Raw genomic sequence first — 17,457 nt, forward strand, 5'->3', positions numbered from 1 at the left:
CGATCCGCTTGGAGAATTGTTGGGGATAGAACCACCAGCGCTCTGTGGGGATACACCAGTCTTGACTAGCTGGGGATATCAATCCCGACTCTGCTTGAGAAACCACCACACACAGATACTTCCGCTGGGGAAACTGCAACCTTCAGGCCTGGCGACTGGGGAAGCATCGATCTGAAACCTGCTGGGGGATAACCATCCGGACCCTGCTAGGGAAGCTACAAACCTTGGATCTGCTGTGGAGTTAGTCCTCACGACCCTGCTTGGAGAGGAGGACAGTCTGGTACTGAACACCCGACGACTCGTCGAACCATGGCATTCATATCCAACTCCCATGTCATCCTTCTAATTTTGAGAACTCCCAGACTCGTCTGGACTTTTCTGCTTCATCATCTTGTATTCCAAACCGCTCCGTACTCGACGGAAAGCGAACTCCTGGGACTTATACAGACTTTTCAATTTTCAGACTTTGAAGAGTCTTCTTGATTAATTCTCCAGGATCGTCGTACGTCTCGCCGTCGTTTCACCATTCTTCTATTCATCCGTCCCTGATCGGACTCCATGGGGATTTGTTTCGTCAACAGATTCCACATCACAACCTGCAAGTGAGTGAAAATACCTAACAGTACCTGCAAAACAGATCGCTAGATAAAACCGCGCCCCAGGTGTGTCAAATTTCAACACTTGGGTCACTCAACCTTCCGAATAAGATTTCAAGTTTTCAATCTTATATACATGCATTGGAAGGGACCTGTATGTCTTAAAATGCAAGATTCTTTATCACAACAATTGGATGTTTTTGCAATCAAAGCGGTAATGAAAAACAAAAACAAAATTATTTGACTGAATATGCATTTTATTGATTGAAAAAGTGTGGCTCAAATGAGCAATACAAAGGAAGCAATTCCTGAAAAGAGGTAATTGCGCACAAAAGGAAAAATCTATCCTAATGGCAATGTGAAACCCGTGATCTCATCGAGTTCCAACTCGGTTACACCCCATATGTCCTCAGACTTTCCGTGCTTTCTGCCTTCTGAACAAGACGTTTCTGATTGATCCCTACCGGGTATTATCCATGATGTTTTAACCAAAGCGTAAACGATCATGCCAGACGCAGTTGTTCGTTTCAATCCCTCTTCTGCCTGGACCGCCCTTTCGGGTTTTCAGTCCACCGGGATACCCTTTTTTGCCCAAGTCGCCTTTCCAGGTTTTCGACTTGCCGGATGTACAGTTTTCATTTTATCCCTAATTTTTGCCCGAACCTTTCTTTCTGTTTTTTTTTTGTTCGCCGGGATGCCCTTTTTTGCCTGGACTATTTTATTCTTTTCGTCCAGCGGGTCTCTTTATACGAAGTATTTTTTAACTGCGTCCGCATTCACAGGGGATGGAAAATCTTCGCCATCCATGGTCGTCAACAACAAGGCTCCGCCAGAGAAAACCTTCTTGACCACGAATGGACCTTCATAATTGGGTGTCCACTTGCCCCTTCGATCGTTTTGAGGAGGAAGGATCCTTTTCAGCACCATATCACCCACGTGATATACCCGAGGTCGTACCTTTCTGTCAAAAGCACGCTTCATCCGCTGCTGGTATAATTGCCCATGACAGATGGCCGCCAGCCTCTTTTCTTCAATCAGGCTCAACTCTTCATATCGGGTCCTCACCCATTCAGCCTCTTGCAATTTTACGTCCATCAGGACTCTCAAAGAGGGAATTTGTACCTCAACAGGTAACACGGCTTCCATCCCATATACCAATGAGAAAGGAGTTGCCCCAGTAGATGTACGCACCGATGTTCGATACCCATGCAATGCAAACGGCAATATCTCATGCCAGTCTTTATAGGTCACCACCATCTTTTGCACAATCTTCTTGATGTTCTTATTGGCTGCCTCAACCGCCCCATTTATCTTCGGACGATAGGGAGAAGAATTGTGATGTTCAATCTTGAATTCCCGGCACAGTTCTGCCATCATCTTGTTATTCAAATTAGAACCATTATCAGTAATGATTCTCTCGGGAACCCCATATCGGCAAATGATGTCTCTCTTGAGAAACCTGGCAACGACTTGCTTCGTCACGTTCGCATAAGAGGCTGCTTCTACCCACTTGGTGAAGTAATCAATAGCCACTAATATGAATCTGTGCCCATTCGAAGTCGTAGGCTCAATCTTTCCGATCATATCAATGCCCCACATAGCGAACGGCCATGGGGACGACATCAAACTCAAGGGATTTGGAGGCACGTGCACCTTGTCAGCATAAATCTGGCATTTATGACACTTCCGCACGAAATTGAAACATTGGGCCTCCATTGTCATCCAATAATAACCTGCCCTCAGCAGCTTCTTCACCATCGCATTCCCACTGGCATGGGTACCAAACGACCCTTCGTGAACCTCTTTCATCAATTGGCTTGCTTCTTTATCATCAACACATCTGAGCAAGACCCAATCAAAATTCCTCTTATACAGAACCCCATCCTTATTCAAATAGAACACCATGGCCAACCTCCGCAGAGTCTTTCGGTCCTTCTTCGATGCTCCCTCAGGATACTCTTGAGTCTCTAGATAGCGCTTGATATCGTAATACCACGGCTTCTCATCATCAGGCACTGTATCAACAGCAAACACATAAGCCGGTCTATCCAGACTACCTACCTCCACACTGGGGAACTGATTCCACCACTGCACCTTAATCAAGGCGTCCAGAGTAGCCAAAGCATCTGCCAAAGGATTCTCTTCTCTGGGCACATGATGCATCTTCACCTTGGTGAAAAACGTCAACAATCTCCTCGTATAATCCCGGTATGGAACTAAATGAGATTGATGCGTATACCATTTTCCGTTAACCTGATTAACCACCAGAGCTGAATCTCCATATATGATAAGGTTCTTGATCCTCAAATCAATCGCCTCTTCAATCCCCAATATACAAGCTTTGTATTCAGCCACGTTGTTGGTGCACTCAAATGTTAGCCGGGCAGCAAAAGGAATATGGGATCCTTTCGGCGTAACCAAAACAGCACCAACACCGCTTCCATTCACGTTAACGGCCCCATCAAACATCAGAATCCATTCGGATTCAGGGTCAAGCCCCTCCTCCGGGATTGGTTCCTCGCAATCTTTCGATTTGAGAAACATGATGTCCTCATCAGGGAATTCAAACTTCATCGGTTGATAATCATCAATGGGTTGCTGAGCGAGGTAATCAGACAATACACTCCCCTTTATTGCCTTCTGAGAGGTATACTGTATATCATATTCGGTCAAAATCATTTGCCACCTCGCAACCCGTCCGGTCAATGCTGGCTTCTCAAAAATGTACTTGATTGGATCCATCTTGGAAATCAATAAAGTGGTATGAACCAGCATATACTGTCTTAGTCGGCGAGCAGCCCATACCAAAGCACAGCAAGTTTTCTCGAGCAGTGAATATCTTGTTTCACAGTCGGTAAACTTTTTGCTAAGGTAGTATATGGCATGCTCTTTTCGACCGGACTCGTCATGCTGCCCCAATACACACCCCATAGACCCCTCGAGGACTGTCAGGTACAGAATTAACGGTCTTCCCTCCACATGAGGCATCAGAATCGGAGGCTCCTGCAAATACTCTTTTATCTTTTCAAATGCCGCTTGGCAATCATTATTCCACCTGACCGTTTGATCTTTTCTCAACAATTTGAATATCGGTTCACACGTGTCTGTTAGATGAGATATGAACCGTGAAATGTAGTTCAATCTACCTAAGAAACCACGAACCTCTTTCTCCGTTCTCGGTTCAGGCATCTCTCTTATTGCTTTTACTTTCGTAGGATCAACCTCGATTCCTTTCTCACTTACTATGAACCCCAGCAATTTACCGGACCGCACTCCGAACGTGCACTTGTTCGGATTCAACCTCAGTCTGAATTGTCTCAGCCGGTCGAACAACTTGGCCAGATCTACCAAATGCCCCTCTTCTGTTTGGGACTTTGCTATCATGTCATCAACATAGCATTCGATTTCATGATGAATCATATCATGAAACAAAGTCACCATGGCCCTCTGATAAGTTGCACCGGCGTTCTTGAGACCAAATGGCATCACCTTATAACAAAAGGTGCCCCACGGTGTGATGAACGTTATTTTCTCCATATCCTCTGGCGACATTTTAATTTGATTATAGCCAGAAAAACCATCCATGAAGGAAAACACCGAGAACTGAGCTGTATTATCTACCAACACGTCAATGTGAGGTAGTGGGAAATCATCCTTCGGACTAGCTCTGTTCAGATCTCGGTAGTCCACACACATTCTCACCTTCCCATCCTTCTTCGGGACTGGCACAATGTTCGCGACCCATGGCGGATAATTAGTGACAGCAAGGAAACCAACATCCCACTGCTTTTGCACTTCCTCTTTAATTTTCATCGCCATGTCAGGTCGAGTTCTGCGCAACTTCTGCTTCACTGGAGGACAATCTGCTCTTAATGGTAGCTTGTGCACAACGATGTCGGTATCCAACCCTGGCATATCTTGATAAGACCAGGCAAAGATGTCGACATACTCTCTCAACAGCGCCATCATTCTGCTCTTGACACTTTCCTCCAAAGCAGCCCCGATTTTCACCTCTTTCCTGACCTCGTCGGTACCCAGATTCACAACCTCAATCTGCTCTTCGTGCGGCTGAATCACCTTCTCCTCTTGTTTCAACAACCTGGCTAATTCCCCTGGCAGTTCACAATCTTCTCCGCCTTCTTCTTCGGCTTGATAGATCGGATTGTCGAAATCATATGAGGGTGTAACAGGATTGTTATCAATGAGATCCGGAGAATGATCGCATCTGCATGAATGTGGATTCATGCATTGCTTTAGAACCGGAACGAGACAAATTGAAAAAGAAAAATGAAAACATTGCCATTTTTATTTTGTTTTTATCTTTAAACTGCAAAAATAAATGAAAAACAGGGAACACCGCTTTTGACTGAAAAACATCCTTTTATTGATGATGCAAAACTTGCAAATTTAGACATGAGGTGGCCCTTACAATGAACCATTACGTGTCGGGCAACACGTAAGGCTTTCATGCATATAAAATCAAAACAGGAAAAATATTACTCTTCCAGCAGAGTGACCCAGATGATCTTTTCAGCCTTCCAGTTCTGGATTCCCATCCCTGGTGCGCACGGCTTTATCCACCGGTCAATGTCGCAGTCGCTATCAGCGTCGTCACTCACCATGCAGATGTGATCCGGATCCAGCATTCCGGCACTAGTGAACGTGACCGACGCACGACGTCCTCTGCCTTGTCCCGAGCCTCTGTTTGGCTGATACCCCACTCCGAAGCGGTCTTTCTTTGCAGAGATATCCATCATCCTGCCCCAACCAGGAGCCTCCCCATTCTTCACCACCTCAGCGGCCTGTTTGTACGAAGCAATGGACGGTTTCTCTTCCTTTGCAAACAGAGCATTCTCCACCTTGACGGTTTCAAATGCTTGACTAGGCGTCTCCCATATTTCACCATCCATCTCAACGTACTTGAATGAAGACAGGTGGCTGACAAATATATCCTCTTCTCCGCACACAGTGACAACCTGTCCTTCCCAAATATATTTCAACTTCTGGTGCAAAGTCGAGGTTACTGCCCCAGCAGCATGAATCCACGGCCTACCCAACAGGCAACTGTATGCCGGCTGAATATCCATGACGTAGAAAGTCGACTTGAACACCTCTGGGCCTATCTTCACAGGAAGCTCAACCTCTCCGAATACGGCCCGCTTCGACCCGTCAAACGCCCGCACTACCAAATCAGTCGGAGTCAGAATCAACCCGTCACAATTCAGCTTAGCCAGAGCCTTCTTCGGCAACACATTCAATGAGGAATCGGTATCAACCAGCACATGCGAAAGCACAGCTCCTTTGCATTCCATTGCAATGTGTAGAGCCCGGTTATGATTTCTCCCATCCACCGTCAGGTCCATGTCTGTAAAACCCAACCCATGGCTGGCATGCACATTAGACACGACCGTTTCCAACTGGTTAATAGTTATCTCTTGAGGAACATAGGCTTTCTTCAAGATCTTCATCAAAGCCTCCCTGTGCCCCTCAGAGCTTAACAGCAAAGATAGGATCGAGATTTTGGAGGGAGTTTGCTGCAGATGGTCCACCAGCTTGTACTCAGACTTCTTGATGATCCTTAAGAATTCTTCTGCATCATCATCAAGTTTTTCTTCCGACCCAACCGGCGCCGGTGTCACCACTGGAGTACTATCACTCACCACCGCTTTCCCTTTTGCCCTGGCTAAAGCCTCGGCATTTTCTTTTTTCTCTTTTCCTCCTTCTTCTCTCCTCAACGCGTCAGGAGCAAACAATCTTCCACTGCGAGTGAAACCACTAGTACCAGCATTATCCACCTTTGAAACGGTGGTTTCACTTGCAGTCTGATCTTCTACTTTCTCACCATTACAGTAAACTTCTCCACCATAATGCCATGGCACGGCATCATCTTTGTCATATGGAATTGGTCCAGGTACCGTGATGGTAACTGGAGCCGCCTCAGCTAGATTTGACAAATCCACCGGATCAAAATAAATTGTTATGGTGGAGACCTCTTCTTTTCCCATATCATCCCTCTCAATCAGAATACTCCCATTGTCCATCAAACCCTGGACAGTCCTCCTCAATAATTCACACCCATTCTGAACAACAGTGCACTCAGCACAATCAATACCACAGCCCGGGTGAACCCCATTCAACATCAACTGCCGTTTAACCTCAGCCAACGGAGTCTTCAACTGATCAACAGTAGACAGCCCAACCCTACTCTCCTCAGAAATAGCATTCACCCCCCTTTGACCATGCGCGGGCATGGGATTAGCATTGACATTGGGAGATGGTGCGAAGTTGATAGCTTTCGAATCCACCAGGTCTTGAACCACGTGCTTAAAAGCTTTGCAGTTCTCTACGTTATGTCCGGGAGCACCCGAATGGAATTCGCACTTTGCACTTCCGTCATAATTGGCTGGCCTTTGATCAGGTCTCAAAGGTGCCAAAGTCCTGAGTTGTACCAGCCCCAAATCCGTCAACTTCTTCAGCAAAAAGGAATAGGTTACAGGAGGCCTGTCAAACTGCCGGTCGTTCATTCTCCCCCTGACTTGGTACCCAGCCCTCTGAGGCCTCTGCTGAAAGGGTTGTCTCTGCTGTTGAGGTTGCTGCTGTTGCTGCTGTTGTGCAGGCTGATTGTCAGCAGGAATAGTTACCGCTGCAGTGTGCTGAAAGTAACGATCCCTACTGGGTCCTCTTTGAGCATAAACCGCGCTGGTATCACCCTCTTTTTTCCTCTGGCCGTTACTGAAAGGCTTCTTCGACCCAGACGACGAAGCATTACCCTGTATCTTCCCGAGCTTCAGCCAGCTCTCAATCCTCACACCGGCCACCACTATGTCTGAAAAATTGGTGACCGGACAACCAACCATTCTTTCAGCAAACGCCCCTTGCAAAGTACCCATAAAGAGATCAGACATCTCTCTGTCCACAAGTGGAGGTTGCACTCTGGCAGCCAATTCCCTTCATCTCTGAGCGTATTCTTTAAACCCTTCATTGTTCTTCTGAGACATACCCTGCAACTGGGTACGACTCGGAGCCATATCAGCATTAAACTGATACTATTTAAAGAATGCGTCCCCAAGATCTTGCCAATTCTTGATATCTGAGGACTTGAGCTTGGTGTACCACTCCAGTGAGCCTCCGGACAGACTGTCCTGGAAGAAATACATCCACAGCTTTTGGTCCATGGTGTAAGCTGAGATCTTACGGACAAACGCCTGCAAATGAGTTTCGGGGCAGGAACTCCCATTATACCGATCAAATGTGGGCGCTTTAAATTTCTGCGGGATCACAATCCCCTCCACTAGCCCCATATTTGACATGTTGACCACCCCAGGAGTGGCATAGCTCTCTAAAGCTCGGATCTTCTCAGCCAGCAGCTGAATCTCTTTATTCTGTGGTGGGGCACCGTATTGACCGAACGGTTCATTGTGCATCGAGAACTGATCGACTTCTCTATCTTCCTCTCTGTCGTCATCAACCCCGAAGAAAGGCGGGAACAGACTGTCCTTCAGATTCTGACCAGGTTGACCCCCAGCAGCACCAAAACCTCCAGCATTGTTATTCACTATACCCACTGTTGTTCTTTTACCACCGTCTCGAGAACCACCCAGCCCCTGGTTGGAGACACCATCCAGGTTGACACCGCTGTTTGCCGCTGAAGCCCGCTCGAGCTTCTCAACTTTATCAGCCAGAGCCTTTTGACCAACTGCAAAACCTTGCATGATGTTGATCAGCTCGTTCATCTTGTCTTTCAACTTGAGGATATCTGAATTTGGGAGATCCATCAATCTGGGAGTATTGCGTCGCGTGAAGTATCTGCGAGGGCGTGTTGAGTGCAAAGGTACAACTCTGCGAGCACGAGCAATGATTCTTGAAACAATCAAGCACGTTAGAACTGATACCTGCAAAATAAAAACACGTTATTATGATCATGCATGAATGCAGTGTTTATCCATATGAGGAACACTTTGTCTCTCGATCCTGGTTTCATCGAGATAGATAATAACCCGACAGCAATATTCTGATATTCGTCATTCGATTTCATCATACAGATCAGAGATATATGATTTAGCAAAATACCCCCAACCATGTGTGTGTGCTGTGTGAGTGCATACGGGAAAGCAAATAAAGCTTGAAGATCAATCGCAGAATGAAAATAACCATCACATAGCAAAATGCACAATAAGTGCCATAGTCATACATCACAACTGATACAAATCAGATACAATTCTCCAGAATCAGGAAAGAAAATACAAGCAAAATGAATTCCGTCAACAAGCCTGACGGTAATCCACACAAATGATAAAGCTAGCCTGATGAGGGTCCCTCAGACGGCCCTATATCATCAACCATCTTCGCGAACTTTGCGGCGAACCTGAGCTCGGTGTTCTCCTGCTGTAATCTCCCCACCTCTTTCTGATGAATCTTCATTTGCCTGAAGTAATGATCTCTCTCAGCCATGTAATGATCTCTCTCAGCGATGATCTTCACATTCTCCGTTTCCTTGATCTTCAGCTTTGACTCCCATTCAGCAATGAGAACTCTGACTCTGCCATCCCTCTGATCCCTCACGAGAATTTGCCTCCTCTTCTGATCTTCGATGACCTTTGAGGCTCTAGCCAATCTCTCTTTGGTGATGTCGTGCTCCTTTGTTGAAGATGCCAAAGCCTGACTGACCTTCCCATAGTAGGCAGTATCCATCTCAAAGCGCTTTGCTTCTAAGGCATGTCGCTTATCTTGATCTTCCATCCTCACCCTAATCTCCTGATTAGCCATCTGAACCCGAGCGACACTCATCTCCAATTCAGCTTTCTCCGCTAGCAACTGATCTCTCTCCCGCTTCATCTCCAGGAACTCTTCCATACTAACAGAAGAAGGAGATTCCTCAACCAACGGATACCAAGGATCAACCATAGGAAACGGTAGACAAGTAAGCTCCACTCTCTTACTGAGCCAGTCATCGAACGGAGGAAAAGACCTGTTATTGGCTCTGCCCCAAGAAAACTTGCCTTTCCTTTGAATACTGCGCCATGCATCAGATACTTGCTTCAACCTGGCCTGATTGCCCTCAACTGGGAAGTACAAAGTTTCCTGAACCTCACTCTTGAACGGAGGAAGCTCCATAGCGAATCCCATTTGTCTCTTAAGAAGTGTCAGGTTATAATTAATGCAACCCTGAACTCCTATAAGTGGCACATTGGGAAAACCCCCACAACTGCAGATGAAGTCTTGTCCAACCCCACTACTGTGAGTCCAAGCTATGTCTTTGGCCCTCAAACCCATCAGCTTGGTCGCCCAATTGACATTTTGGCCAAGCAGAACAAAAGCACCCTTGGTAGGCAAGTATCCCATAAACCACTTGTATAGCAGCTGAGTGCAACATCGAATCAATCCCCCACGCCGCTTCTCGTTCCTGTTATGGACCGAGTAATAGACATCTCCGATCAAAGTAGGGATAGGATTCCTCTGAACAAACAAGCGGATAGCATTAATGTCTACGAAGCTCTTCTGATTAGGAAACAGAATGATCCCATAAATGCCCACAGCAACTACGACACAGACTGTATTCCAATTGCCCAACTCTGCCTGCTCCTTGGCCTTAACTTCTAGGAAACTCAGATGAAAACCAGGCAACTTCCCCTTCTCTTTCAAACCCCCCTTAACCACTTTCGAACTCAAATAAAGAGCACGGGAAATCCCACCAATATCAGGCTCTTCCTTAGTAGCATAGAAAGGAACCTGATTTCTGATCTGAATGCCCAAGATATCAGCATAATCCTCCATCAAAGGCCCGAGTAAGTAATCTGGGAAGATGAAGCACCTCAAACCAGGATCATAGAACTGGAGGAGAGTATGAATGGCGCTCCTATCTCTGTCAGTGAGTCTGAAAACCATCTTCAGAATACCACCATATGCCTCACGAAACATCCCCACATGGTCGGGTGTAATCAAAGTTATCATATCCTTCAGCACACTGATCTCTGGGTCAAAGAAGCTATAGGCAACATCGTCCTTCAAACCGGGCCTCCTCATGTCTAAGCAAGAAGTCTCTCAACCAGGATCTCGATCAAAAATGTCCCTGCATATGGATAAACATGTGTTAGATGCAGATAAATGCAGAATGTAATGATGCTGATGAATGAATGCAATGCATTGCCATCCTCCAAGTCATCTGAACATCTGTTGCACTGAAACCCTGATTTCTGAACTGATCACAACCATCTACGGGAATACGTAACCACAAATCCAACTCAAGGGTTCCGAAATAAACGGAAGATACATCACCATCATCACCAGACAATCTCTGAACAGATACCCACAATCCTCTGAATCGGCCCGGGGAATCCTGAAATAAACGGATCCCCACTGATAAATAACACGGACAGCACTTCGGCGTCTCAGAAACAAAGATCCATAAATCCGACTTATAAATAGGACTCTGATCCGCGGAACCAATAGTCACCATCAAAGCCACCAACAGAACAATGCATCTGTAAGAATCACCCTCCCCTCACAGGTAAATTCTAATCAGGTCATCCTAAGGCGGATAATAGTCTCGACAATCGGGCAGAGATACTCAATGGGTTTGCCCTTTCGGGTGTGCCATTGTAGCTCCCTTAAGATCGTCTAAACCAAAGATCCGGGAAAGATCGGTCACCGAAGTCAATAGCTCAAAAGAGGTAACCCAACCAAAGTGGAAAACCCCACTGAGGAAGAGCACTCTCAGATGAACCTCGTCCGGCTTGTGGTATGTCACGTCGCAACAGCATGCCCAACCGGCATGTGAGGAACGTGAGACCACACTAATCCTAGGTGTATACTCAGGCCTGGGTTTTAGCCCCACTCAGAACACCCACCCCAAACAGAGGAACCACATGTACAGAGGACAACAACATGATAGTATGATGCATGCAAACATTTATGCAAATATATACACAATCAGAATAATAAATGCAATAAATAGAGCCACACAAGCAACCTAAACTATCCTAGAACGCTAGGAGAGACTCGCTTAGGGAAGATGGACCAGCAATAGGTCAACTTCTTTAGTCCCCAGCAGAGTCGCCAGCTGTCGCATCCGCGAAAAACAACCGGCGGGCTGAAACAAAAACAACACAGAGCCGCCACCGTGCGTTATTTATCCCAAAAGAGGGAAAGGAAACGCTCAGAGTAAACCTGGGAAAAGCATGGTCTCGCGACCAAAGAGAATGGGATCGGGAGTCGGTTACGCAAGGGGAAGGTATTAGCACCCCTCACGTCCGTCGTACTCGACGGGATCCACGCTCTAAAGGAAAGAAAAGGTTGCTAAAACAAACAGACATCACACACACACTGAAATCAACACAGGTGGGAGAAGGGGAGAGGGCTCGCCAGGACATCGCGTCCTATGCCTACGTATCTCGTCTAGAACGAGAATCAGAGCTGCCGTAGTTCGGCTCACGCACGCCAAACAAGACACACACAAACACAGGCAAACCTGGAACCCGAACGCCAATCGCTGGACTTACATCGGCTTCCGAACCAAACAAACACACTCAGGATACGGACAACCAATCGCTGGGCTTACATCCATATCCTGACACACAAGAGGAAACAAGCAACAAGTTACTAAGGAGTCGGGAACTCGAGCCTAGCAACTGTCAAGCAAACACACACGAAAAGAAAAAAGTGCCCGGAGAGACCTCGCACGGTCTCCTGCCTACGTACCTCATCTGGTATGAGGATCAGGGCGACGTAGTTCCCCTGAACGGGAAAGAAATTCTAACCAGATACAAAGGGAGACACACCACTAGGGAGCTGTACTCGAGCCTAGATGTTATCATGCATCGTTGCCCTATGTTATGGTTTCTATCTACTTGCACAACAGCAAGCTAATCCTAACCAGGAAAAAGCAAAGCATGCGAGCATCAACAAAACAAATCAAACATTCACAGTTAGCACACGCTATATCCAGACAAGGTGGGCTCAATCAAAGGGGTAAGTTGCAAAAGCAACACAACTGTGTCAGGTGGTGTTGGCTCTTAACCCTGACATTGAGAGTCAGGGTGAAGCCAGATGAAAGGTGAGTGAAGATGAGACTTCACAGCTCTTATCCCTGGCCAGGGAGAGCTTCAGACAAAGGAGCGTGGGTTCAGAAAGGAGGAACCCTTCTACACTCAAGACTCTGACTCAACTGTACACTGTACAAGATCTTGGGTTAATGTCCCAATGCATCAATACAATGGTGTGAGCAGAGGGACGACTCAACAAGAATAGCAGGGGATGGATTGCACATCCCTTGGGTTCTGCCAATTGCCTTAATCATGGTCTTTTCCTGCTTGGGGACAAATATAAACAAGCACAATCATTGCCTCTTAAGGAGGACTTCAGACAGGTGCCTGGCCAAGTAACAGGCCAGGTCTTCCAGACTACATGGAGAAAAGAAATTCTACCTCAATTGGTTTATACAACCAAGCAGCAGCACAAAACAAGTTCAAAGATGAACTGTTAGCGACTATGGTACCTGAAATCAATCTAATTCAGTCAGTATACCAATCACCAAGTCAAAACAAACAAGATAAGAACCAACAGTCAATGTAATCAAACAATGCAATGTGCAAAGCACAATCAACTCAAGTGAGCCAAGCACAAGCTCAAAGCAAGTGAGCCAAGCATCCTACAAAACACACAAGTTAGTTCACAACAATTATATAAACCAAACTCAATCAACTTGCATTAAACTCCTTAAAGCATTTGCTTCTTCAACCTGAAAATCACATTCAAATGTGAGAAACAAGACCACTAGGACAAGCCTAGGGTCCAAAGGAGGTGAAAAATTCAAAACAGCAAGTGAAAATTAATCAAAACCAAGATTTATCAAGCAAAAAGAGAATCCAATTGGTCTCACACCAAAACTATGCACCAAATCCATTTCATATACAAAACATGCCAAACTATGCACTTTGGAAACACATTAGAGCAAACAGAATGATCACAATCAAATCAATATCAAAACAACTCAATAAATTCCACAAAAATTCAAGCTTAAACAAAACACATTCAATGAGTAGCATATCAAATTTCATGCTATTTGGACCAGAGGAAGTATGGAAATTAAATTCACTAAGTTCAGACAAGTTCAAGCAAGCCAACACAAGGCATCAAAACAATCATCAACTTCCATCAATCATAAAACAGAAATGAAATATGATAAATGAATGGGATCAAAGCCAAGATGACCTATAATGTGTCTAGAATTCACATGTCAAATTTCACATCCATCCAATTAATGACCAGAATTTCTCAAGCCAAATACAAACATGTGTCACAAAAAATCAACAAATGACCAAACAGGAGATAAAATCCCAATCAAATAGGAAATGCCATCAATAAATCCAGAAAAATTCCCATGTATTCTCAACATCCATATTCTCAATCATGCAAAAATTTAGCTCAATCCAATGTCCATAAGCACATCAAATAAAATCATGAAATTCACCAAGCAAGGTGTGACACAAATTGTCACACCTCTAATCAAAAATTCATATCTCATCAACCAGGGATCCAAAAATTACAAACTATACATCAAAATCACCAGAAAAGAGTCAAGAATAGGCATGCAAAATTTCATGAATTTCTATGGAAGCATCATCATTTTATGAGTGAAATGGCAAGCATGGTACACAAATGATACATTCAAGCAATCCCTAGGCAATTTATTTTTCCACACGTGCACAAAAATATTAAAAATCACCATAAAAAACTACACATCACAAGGAGAAAGGTGCAAAAAGTCTCATCAAATTTGGACAAGAAATGAAGAACTTATGATTTTTTGAAGTTATGTGATGAAAATGAAATGAAATGGAAAAAAGAAAAAGAAATGAAATGAAATAATATGAATAATGGCAAATGCGTAATTAAGCTACAACGAAAGCAAAACGCGGCGTTTCCATTAATTCGTTGGCAGCACGCGATTGGTTCAAATCCGCGGTAAACAAGAATTCGAAAATTTACAGCCAGGCGCATGGATCAAACAACTTTTGTATCGTGTTCTTCATCAAGAACATCAAACAATTTCCAGAAAATTCGTCATGAACATTTTTTAACCAAAATAATCATGCCATACATCAATGTGTTCGTCTTTCAACCTAGATCATGGATATGAACTTAATTTCTCCTAATTCTACTCATGCTTCACGGATCGAGCGAAATAAGTTTCACATTCAAAGCTTTAAATCCAAATATCCCATTCGATACTCAACCAAATTCAAAACCACAAGTTGCATTGCATTCTATGTTGAGAGATCTATACAAACCACATCACAATTCAAGCAATTAAGGAATTCGAAAACTAACCTCTTGATGATGGCAGATGCGAATTCGTGCTCTTCAATGTCCAAAAAGGTGAAACAGATGAAGATTTATGATAGGGAAGTTGATTGCAACAAGCAGCTCAGCTCAATGATGCTTCAGATCCAAGAATCGTGAAGATGCCATGGATGATCAAGCTTTCAACAGTCCAAATTCTCCAATGCTATGCCACGATTTTGTTGAAACAGTCCTTCACCAACACTTGTAGAGGATAGATCCAACAAGAACGAGCAAAATTGATGAAGAATTTGATGAGAAATGATGAAAAAGTGTGTGAAAGTTTTGAGAGAATTGAGAGGTTTTTGGAGAAAAGTTTGTTAGATCTGAAATTGTGAAAATGTCATTATGCATTTCTGTTATGATTATCCTTTTATACCATGCCTTAATCCACTATTGCTAATCACAATTAACAAAATCAAATGAAATTAGCAAAATGCATTTTATGCATAAATGTCCAAAATGGCCTTTTCTAGATGCATCCAATGGAACAGTAAAAAAACCAGTGCAAACAAGTTCTAAATGTCATTTGGAATGTGCTGAAATGAGTTTTGTGTGAAAATGCCATGTATTTTGGAAATTGCCTATTTTTCCCACCAATTTTCAAATAGTTCACTTGAAAAATGACATTTTGCCATGATAATTTTTGATGAAATGTGATAATGCATCATGAAAGTTCATGTCAAAAGTGGTTTGCTCAAAGAAAGATCACCCAATTTGGCCATTCCATGTGAAAGTTATGCCACTTTGAAAATCAACATTTTTGGAAAATGATTTGATCATAACTTGCCAACCACACATGAGAAATGAGTATTCTTGGACTTTTTGGAAAGGTGAGAGCAAGATCTACAACTTTCATGTTGAACAAATTTTCATTTGAAGCATTTTTGGACATGTAATTTTGAGATGAAAAACTTTCCATTTTTGGAAACTTTCAATTATAGGTCACTTTCTATTTTTGGAAAGTTTCCATCTGACTTTATTTTCTTCATTCTTGATGTTTGAAATGTCAAATGAAACTTGTTTCAACATGAATGAAGTGTCTCTAACTCTCTCCCACCTCCAAATCCATCATTTCAGGCACAGTTGACCACAGTTGACTTTTCTGACTGATAGATGAATTTGGCTATGCACTGATCAAGTTGAGCCTCAAACTCCTGATGAAATGGCTCAATGATTAAACCCTAGCCTCCATAAGCTCAATACAATCACATGATGATCCCCATATCCATTGTAGATCCCATCTCCTTGCCAAGCCCTGATTGGCCCAATGCAGATGATTAGGGTTGACCAGTGGTCAAAACCCTAATCTCAAGGTATCTGATCAATCTCTTGAATCTTCTGGATGATAACAAGACCATGATGATGATGTATCATTTCAACCAAGATAAAGACCAATCTCCTTGAGAATCATGAAACCCTAATTTGTACCACACATCCTCAGATGATTAGTGATCCATTCAATCAATGAAACCCTCAGCTTGAATCTCAACCTCTTATCTTCTGATCAAGACTTAGGAGGATGACTTGCTCAATGTTGCCATATGACATGCAAATATGCAATGCCTAATGACCTAAAAATGATATGCAATATGTTAAGCTAGTCCCAAGAGAGGAGGGCCAATTTTGAGGTGTTACAGTATGGTTTGAACCAAATGATAATGTTGTTTGAACCTATAAGGTAGGTATATCTGAATCGAAGAGAAAATATGGCATATGACAAAAAATAAAGGGTTTTTGCCTAATCACGAGGACTTCCATGGAAGGTAAAACAAAAGGAAATGTTTGCCTAACAATCAAGATAAATTAAAAGGCTCTTGTTTCAGAGGTAGGTATTGGTTATTGTCCCAAAGGTATGTATGGAATCCAAAGAAAGATTGTATTTGGTTCAAAGAGACAATATATCACTGAGGTAAATGATACTTGGTATTGAAGATATTGAATGTTGAATGATGAAAGGTGGAAGAAATGAATAATAATTAATATGTATTGTGAATGAAAGTAGAATTAATAATTAATATGCTTGCAGAGGATTTGAATCCTCGTCCCTGTATATCCTTATTATGCAATGAGGAAGTCAGAGCTATGTAGTTTATAGAACTAATGTGGAACAAAGAATGAAAGAGTTGATTAGGTTTCCGAAAGGCAAATAAAACTGCTTGAATAACAAGAGTGTGGCATTAACCAATAGATGGTAATTAGCCAAAGTGACAAAAGAGGATGTTTCCCTAAACACGAGAGGACTTATAAGGCAAAAGAGATAGAAAGTGAAATTCTGGTATCAGATATAAGATGTTGAAGGTAATGTCACGATACTAATATCTGTTAACACACAATGGATAAAAAATACAGAATGGTAAAGTAAATAACACAAGCAATTGTTAACCCAGTTCGGTGCAACTCACCTACGTCTGGGGGCTACCAAGCCAGGAAGGAAATTCGTTAAAATAGAATTAGTTAGTCTTTCTCACTTAATCTCTACCCGTGCAATTTCTACCTAAGCACTCTTAGATATGAGAAC

The sequence above is a fragment of the Lathyrus oleraceus genome, chromosome 4 (genome assembly GCF_024323335.1).
Source record: "Lathyrus oleraceus cultivar Zhongwan6 chromosome 4, CAAS_Psat_ZW6_1.0, whole genome shotgun sequence".
NCBI lineage: Eukaryota > Viridiplantae > Streptophyta > Magnoliopsida > Fabales > Fabaceae > Lathyrus > Lathyrus oleraceus.